Source organism: Equus przewalskii, chromosome 16, assembly GCF_037783145.1.
Source record: "Equus przewalskii isolate Varuska chromosome 16, EquPr2, whole genome shotgun sequence".
NCBI classification, from domain to species: domain Eukaryota; kingdom Metazoa; phylum Chordata; class Mammalia; order Perissodactyla; family Equidae; genus Equus; species Equus przewalskii.
In genome coordinates, this window is record NC_091846.1 from 27517685 (window position 1) to 27526834 (window position 9150).

Consider the following 9150-nt stretch of genomic DNA (forward strand, 5'->3'; position numbering starts at 1 on the left):
TACATTTGTTGGCTTTGATAATTTCTACAGGGACTAGATTTTTTATACAGTCTGCATCTTAAATCAGTCATTTTCTCATTTTTAAAGTACTGACTATAATCATCCCTTACGTTTACTGAAATTAGCATGGGTTTTAAACCATTAGTCAAAAAAGAAGAGGCTTTTTAAAAAAAGCTTCCTGCTGTTCTTTGTGGATGAAACAGTTGACATTTTGTTAAGAGATTTTTATCTGACTTTAATTCTCTAGCTTTAATGTATTCTTAACTGTTATAAATGAAATGGTTTGTCCTAAATGGAAGTGTATCTATGGTAGCATAGTTATATCCAGTCTTTAAAATGGATCATTTCATTTCACACATGCTATTGAATCTTGAATTTCACCTTTACTCATCTCAATTTCTTTATTAAAAACGACTCTGTTGCTCCAAACCCCTACATCAATGGATTGGATATATCAAACTGTAGTAGGAATTGTTCATAAGTACACATTTTATAACATGTACTAATAGAGTAATAAGATATATTGCAATAACAATATGCTGGGCCTGATAGAATTTCATCATGAGACTCCATTAACACATTCAGCTGGTATCAGCTTTTGAAAATGCCTCCCATTGTGGTGGAAGGGAAATACTCTGTATAAGTGAATGGAGAAAGTGGGATTCAAATAGAAATTTCTAGGGAGGCTGACTAGAGTGAAAAAATACAGAAACACGAGTAGATGCTGACCAAGCATTTTTGACGTGGCTCGAAACTCTGGATTCATTCTGCAGCCCCCCGTGAAGACCCCAAACTTTCACCCTCTACAGTCCAGCTGCTGCCCATGTGTCTGAATGACGCTGCTTTGCTAAAGTCCCTAACAGGCTTCTAATGGCAACCCCAACGGTCATATCTTAGTCCTTATCTTCCTCGTGGGAGCATTAGCCCTTTCTTTTTCCAATTTCTCTTTTCTCTTGACCTTTGCAAGCCTGGCTTTCCTATTCTTTCTCAATGATCCCCTTCAAGGTCACAACTCTCCTCTAGGGCAACACACTCCACAACCCTGCCCCTTCCCAGGGTACTGTCCCTGGCTCTGTTCTCCAACCTCACCTCTCTTCTTCCCTGGGGATCTCCACCCCCAGGGCTGACCTCCCTCACTCTGTGCCACTCCCTGTGAAATGCAGAGACCTTGAACTCAAATTGTCCAAAACCAGACAATATTTCAGTGTTCCCCAGGTCCACTCATCTTCTGAGGGCCATTTGCCTTGTGCTTTTCGCTCGGGTCTCTGTGACACCCTCGATCTCTTCTATCACACCCAGCTGAGTCACTGATCAGGTCTTTGCTTTTGTTCCCTGTACTTCGTTCCTGAGTTCAGTCCCCCTCATTTCTGCTCCTGAAATATTGGGACAGACTCCTGAATTGTTTCCCTGATTCCTTCCTCTTCTCCTCTGATTCATCCTGCTTGGTATTGGAAATCAGTCCTCCTAATGTGTTCTCAGGCCAAGCTCCTACTAAAAACAATGCCAGTGATCCCCTATTGTCTACCAATTAAAGTTTCTCCATGACCAAGCTGTAATTTCCCCCTAGGCTTATTTCCCACTACTTGTGTATCTATGCTTTATACTTTAGCCACAGCTAATTGCTTGTAAACATAATAGTTAATAAATATTATTCCCAATAGCTCTCAGGCAGTGCAAATATGTGAACGTATAGACGACTAAATGATATAAGAAAAACCGCTTAATGCAGCCCATCTCACCATAAGATACTTAATCATAAAATTATAATTTTGAAATAATACGTAAAGTTTTAAAAAAATTCTTTACTTGTTTCAATTATGTAGGTTATTGTAAGAATTATGCTAAATCATGCTAAATTCTTTCTTTTTTTGTGCATGCCTATAATATTGTAATTTATAATAAGAAATATATGTTTGCTCTTCTTCCTGTTTTTGGCACAGAGCTCCTAAAATCCTTGGAATTTCCTGTGATGAGAACCATAAATGGGTCTTTGGTTATGTTAGTGAGGTGGTTTTTAGAAAGCACCTAAGGAGCCAATGGAGCCACCATGTGATTGAAGGGTTGGAGCTCTCAGTTTCATCCCCAACCACCTCCCAGGAGGGAGGAAAGAGAGGGGCTGGAGACTGAATTCGGTCATTAGTGGCCAATGATTTAATCAATCATGCCTATGTAATGAAGCCCCCATAACAACCCAAAAGAACAATGTTCAGAGAGCTTCCAGGTTGGAGAAGACATGGAGGTGTGGGGACATTGGCACACCTGGAGAGGACATGGAAGTTCCAAAACGCTTCCCTCATACCTTGCCTCACACATCTCTTCCATCTGGCTGTTTCTGAATTATATCCTTTTATAATAAACTGGTAATCTGGTAAGTAAGTATTTTCCTGAGTTCTGTGAGCTTCTCTAGCAAGTTAATCAAACCCAGGGAGGGGCTCATGGGAACTTCTGATTTACAACCTGTTGGTGAGAAGCACAGATGGCAATCTGCACTTGAGATTGGCATCTGAAGTGGAGGACAGTCTCTTGGGACTGAGCCCTTAGCCTGTGAAATGTGACGCTAACTTGAAGCAGATAGTGTCAGAATTGAGTTGAATTTGTGGCACACCCAGTTGATGTCTGAGAACTGCCTGGTGTGGGGGAAAAAACTCACACACTGGAACTGGAAGCAAAATCTGAGTACCTTTCTTTTTTTGTAGAAAAGGACCTGACAGCTTGAACCCAAACACCTGACTTTAACACACTGTTTAATCCATCAGCAACCGCCCCCTCTGCTCCAATCCCTCCCTCTGATACCAACCCTGATATCAGTTTCCCCACATTAAACCCAGCATATATGGGGTTAAAACCAAAATACTCACTCCCTACTTACTCCCTGGCTTCCTGGCTCTAGAATCCACTATCCTCCATGGAGACAGACACCGTCAAGGACAAGCACCTGGACTATCTCCTCCCGCAAAGAGATACAGGCTGGTGGGAAAGCTGCTGACCAGCAAGGTGATGAGCTCCCTCCTCTCTGCAAGTGTCTCAAGGCCAAAGACAGGCTGGTGGGAAAGCTCCAACCAGCAAGGCCATATGCTCCCCCTCCCCTACCTAAAACCCCAAATAAAAACCCTTCCTTTTAGCTTTTCGGGGAGTTTGGGATTTGAGCGTTAGCTGCCCTCTCTCCTTGCTCAGTGCTGTGCAAAAATAAAATTCCTACTTTCTTCCACCACACCCAGAGTCAGAGATTGGCTTGCTGCGCAACAGGTGAGCGAACTCACTTCAGGTTCGGTAACATCTCTTCACCCAGTCTTAGATGGGTTTCAAACAGATCTCTGCTTTATGGGACTTTACCTTCTGATCTTTCCTTATTTACATAAATACACAATGCAACACACAGTATAATAGCTTATTGAAATTAAATAAGTAATAGATTTACAATGGTGTGGGTTTTTTCCTTACACAAAGCTGAGCTTCTGAATCATCACTGGCTTTCTACTAGACTTTGTCATTTTGATCTTCCTTTTGGGTCCTTACATGATTTTTAAGGCAGGAAATTCCCTTCTCTACAGCTCTCTGTTTCTAAACAGGTACTTATTTCCACTCATGTCTACCATGCTCCATGAGCCAAGAGAATGTTGGAAACTCACACCACATAACGTCTGAGTGTTTGGCTCAGTTACAGTTGGGTAATTGCCTCTGACCCTGCACCTAAGGTGTGGTTTCCAATAGCTACAGGGATTTCCTCTGCTATTGACCTGAGTGAACCCATTGTATAGCCGGCACGGTACAATAGCCCTAATGTGGAGAAAAATGAGGGACAATTCTCTGGAGGCAGACAAGGGATTGATTTCCACCATAGGAATTGATTACGTTTCAGGCAGTGGACAGTAATTTAAGGGGGAAAGCAGAGTCAATGAGGCTGATATAATGGTTTTCTCTACAAGCACTCATGCAATTAACAATTCATTTTAATTGAAAAGGTGCAGGAACTCTTGGACACGTTCCTATGGCCTTTGTCACAAAATAGGAAATGCAAGGGAAAACCAAGTCAGGATTCATTTTGGTGAAATTGTAATGTATATTTAGTAATACCAAGTCTAAGAAAAAGAAATCATTTCAGTAGATTCAAGTACTATTATAAAATACCATCGGTGTGACCTGGCTGTGAGTAAGAATAATAAGCAATTTATTTACATGGGTTGTTAAAGTTTATTAAGGAGACAGTTTCTCTACCCTAAAAGCTTCTTTCGTCATGCAGTCCTTGCCCCTATTTTTTTTTTTTTTTTTACCAAATTTGCCAAACAAAACTTCAGTTTTTTAGGGTTAAAGAGTTATGACTATCGAAATCACTCCTTAAATGCATAGGGCTATCACACTTTAGAAAGTGTGAATATCACTTGGGATGCTATCTCTCAGATTCTGTTTCACTAGGTCTAGGATTAGACCCAAGAATTTGCATTTTCTTTAAGCATCCTCAGTGAGTCTGGTATATGCATTGTATTTTGATAAATAATACTCTAAATGTAATAATTACATATGAACTAGGTATTAATTATTAAATGTCTTCAGCTTATGTGAACTGATTTTTTTTTTTTTCTAACAGCATGTTGGAGGTTTGGAACACCAAACAGCTAAGTTTTCATGGCAAGAAGAAAGTGTGCAGCATGGGACAGTTGTCTGAGAAGGCTGGCTCAGACTAGGTGTCTAGGAAGGGAGTCCTGACTGGGTGATCAGTAGTCAGCATAAAGATGTCGAGTGCATGTGTCAGACAGATGGGCCAAGACTAAAGTGTGGCAGTGAGGCGTCTAGGGAAGGAATATCTAGGATTCACTCTCAGGGTCGTGCAAGAATGAGTGTTTCCTTCCATTTTGCAACCTAGGCACCTCTCAACTCACCTCACCCTAGTCAGCTTCTGAAATGGCCCCCAATGATCCCCACCTTCTGCTATTTATGCCCTCGTGAAATCCACTGCTTTCATGTGTGGGTTGGACTTAGTGACCTGTTTCTAATGAGTAGAACCTAGCAAAGGTGATGGACGTCACTTCCAAGATTATGTTATAAAAGACTGTGGCTTCTACTTTACATTCTCTCTCTCTCTTTTTTTCTAACTCTGATAAAGCAAGTCACCATTTGTGAGCTGCCCTATTGAGATGTCTATGTGGCAGGACCTGAGGGTGGCCTCCTGACAACAGCCAGTAAAGAACTGAAGCAGTGAGTCCAACAGCCCCCAAGAAACTAAATTCTAACAACAAGCACAACAGTGAGCTTGGAAGTGAATCCCTCCCCAATTGAAGCTTCAGACGAGACCACTGCAACCAAGCTGCCACCTTGATTGCAGTCTTCTGGCTCTGTGAGAGGCTGAGCCAGAACCCCCAGCTAAGCCATGCCCAAATTCCTGGCCACAGAAACTGTGAGATAGTAAATATCATTGTTTTAAGTCACTAAGTTTTGGAGTAATATTTTAATGCAGAATAGACAACTAATACAGTGCATAAGATTTTGGTGGTGGTAGGGGCGGTGGAGTGTTGGTTGCTGAACCTGAAGAACAATGTAAACAAGGGAAAGTGAGAAGTTACTGAGGACACACTGAACCCATATTATAATTCTGGCCAAGGATGATCCTTCCTGCAGGGGTTGCTTCTTTTTCTTCTTTCTCACCTCCTCCAACCCTTTTTCCCCCTAAAAATAATCTGGAGAGTTGCTTTATCAGGGTTGACTGCTAAACTTTGAAATTTCTTCTATTAAATTTTCAAGATTATTGTCAGCACCACCCTCATGTCTATCATGACATCCTTCCCTGAAATTTGCCACCATTCCCAGTAAGATGACTATAATTAATAGTGACAATATCTTCCACTCATCCAAGTTCTCTTCTGCCCAGCAGCCACAGTCACTAGAATACAAAAATTTAAATGTCTGATATTGCAAGGATGTGGAAGAAGAACTCTCATACATTGTTAGTGGGAATGCAAAATGATGTGGTCACTTTGGAAAACACTATGGCTGTATTTTATAAAGTTAAACCTAAATCTACCACTTGTCCCAATAATTGTACTCCTAGGTATCTATCCAAGAGAAATAAAAATTTATGTTCACACAAAGGCTTACAGTAAAATATTTATATCAGCTCTATGTGTAATAGTACAAAGCTATAAACAACCCAACTTTTTATCAACTAGTGAATGGATAAGCAAATTGTGATATGTTCATACAATGGAATGTTACTTGGCAGCGAAAAGGAACAGACTACTGGTAAATGCAACACAATGAACCTCAATAGCATCATGCTACGTGAAAGAAGCCAGATAAAAAAGACTATATATTCTGATTCCAAATATGTAAAATTCTAGAAAAGGCAAAACTATAGTGATACAAAGCAGATCAGTGATTCCCATGGGCCAGAATTTGGTCAAGGAAACTGTCTACAAAAGAACACAAGGAAATTTGGGGGTTAATGGAAATGTTCTATATCATGATTGTGGTGGTGGCTATGTGACATTTGTCAAGACTCCTGAACTTTAACTGAGTGCCTTTATTGCATATAAATTGTACCTCAATAAAATTATTTTAAAAAGAAAAAAGCTATGCCCACGTAGAATAAAGAAAGTAATTCTGTTTCTTGTCTCTACACTCATAGTGTAATCATCATTCCTTTCAAATCTATTGTTTAAATGCAAGAATGTGCAGTATTACTGTGGTTGGAGATATATAAGCTCCTACTGTGTAGGTTGGGAGTTCTCTGAATTACTTTCCATGCAGAATAAAATGATCATTAAAAGAAGAGCAACAATAATGTGCTACTTTGAAGTTTACATATATATTGTTAAAACTCTACAGTAATGTCAGCAATTGTTTAGAACTTAGACCAACGAAAAATTTGGGGGAGAGGAATATTTTATCACTAATATTATTTACAATTTCTGGTTCATGGTGATGAGCAGACCAACTTTTAGTCAGCTTTATTACTGTTTTAAAATTCTTTACAAACAATGTACCTCTGTTGCCTGAACCTGGGACAGACTGCTCCTATCCCTTGTCCTTGATAAACTACTGCTGCTCCTGACCAGTAGTTGTGGCTTCATGGGATGCTAGAATAACATCACAGAGTCAGAGACCCATCTAGTTTGCAGAATCTTTGAACATTTCATTATTATTCAATAAGTAATTTTGATTGCCTACTACAGATCAGGCAGTGTTCCAGGTGCTAGTAGTTTCAGGTGAAATGGTCACAGACCTTGAGAACTTTAAGTTTCGATGATGTCTCTGGACATTGTGAGAGCAAGCAATATAGTCTCCAACAGGTCAAAGAGGTAGACTTTCCTAAAAGTTGAAGATTGTCCCTTGGTTCTCCTTTGATTGTCTTTCTCAGTGTCCTCCCAGGTGAGCACCTTTCTTCGAGCACCATAACCAACTATATTCCTCATAAGCTTTGAGCGTGGGCCTCAAGAGGGAAGGTGTTGCCTTTTCTGAAGGGAGAGTCAACAAGTGGGACTTTGTGCACCAACTTAGATCTATTCATACCTCTTATGGGCCTGTGACATTCACCTGTCAATTAGCTCTTAAAAGCTTCTATCGGAAACAAGTTGCTTCTGAAATGTGTGATATAGGGACACAGTGCAGAATCATCAGTGGCCTCCTTGATATTCTGCATCACTAGCCAAGGCTTGTAGAGAAAATATCTTTGCCCATCAAAAAAAAGTCTAAGATAAAAGTGCATGCCAGAAGTTCAAAGGGATAAAAGCCATCATGGAAACAGTGGGAAGGCTAGTACAGTATAAGTTAGGTCTACCACAAGCCTCTGTCCCTTCACAGGGCAACCCTCTAACTCACTCCAGTTCCATTTGATTTTTTTTCTTCTTTTAAGCCTACCTAATGATTCTTAACTCGCAACTGTAAAGCAACTTACAGTATTGAGGCAGGGCCTGGATTTGCAGAGGTCAAGAAGTTTCTTTACGATTAAGTGAATGAACCCACTGAGGTCAGTATTGGTTTTCCCAAGTCTTCCTGTCAGACTAGTGGGCCAACCACGCCCCTGGTCCCTCCCCAAAAGAAGTCAGGCAGATCTCAGAACCAGTATTGGGAGTTTTCAAAATCTCATGAGAAATGTTACATCTTCTATGTTAATGATTGCAGAGAGAGAAGATAATAAAAACCATCAATGAGTTCAAGGAGTTGCTTTTTTTTTTCTCATAACAGTGCAAAATCTTACTTTTAGTACATCCTTTGTCAAGCAAGTTTATATTCCATCTCAACTGACTCCTTTTATGGGCATGACAAAATCATTGGCTGATTTGAATGAGGAAAGGGGGTTGAACATTCAGAAAGAAGATGAAGAAAAGGCCTTTTGTATTTTGACTTTATGTGAGTACTGGTGACTAATTTTTAAAAGACAAGAAAATCACTGGTGATGAAAATGTCTATTAAGTATAACAAATATAGTACTATGCCATTTGTATAATGATCTGACTCCCTGTTATCTCATTTTTTAATCTCATTTTTATCTCATTTTTTTCTTATTTGTATGGTCTTGTGTCCTTTGCTTAAAACCATTAAGGGTACAGAATAGTTAGACTTGAAATCAGTTCTTTGGGGCTCTTTCTTGTTCTGCTGAGAGTGTATCTTCAGCTGCCCAGGGAAGGTATGTGCACAAATTCTCTTACCTGTGTCAAGGTCAATTACAACTGTGTAGAATGAACTCAGATGTGGCATGTTGACAAGTCCAAGTTTCAAGAAGATGTAAAGGGATTGAGTCAGGCAAGAACCAGAAGCCACGGGGGCAAGTCGAATGCTGTTGCTTGATGCAGAAGAAGAGAGGAAGGAGGACATGGAAATGAATAGTCCAGTTGCTGCTGAGATGATGTGGCTCCAGAAGCCCTGCATGCTCAGTGTTACCACTGTGTTGGTTTGCGTATTTTCAATATATGTAGTGAGTGGCTGGTAGGGAATGGTCACTCAGTAACAGAGGACTTGGCACCCTCTGGTCACTCGTTCTCTTGCACTCTTCTTGGGACTTCTCTGGCTGTTCTAATTCAAAGGAAGCTTTTACTTTGAAAGCTTCAAAGGTCATTTCACTCTATAGATTATGTATAAGATTATATATGAGCCTCTCAACTCATTTTTGCTGGTAAAATTTATGTGAATGGAAGAGAGATTATTTCTACGTTCAGG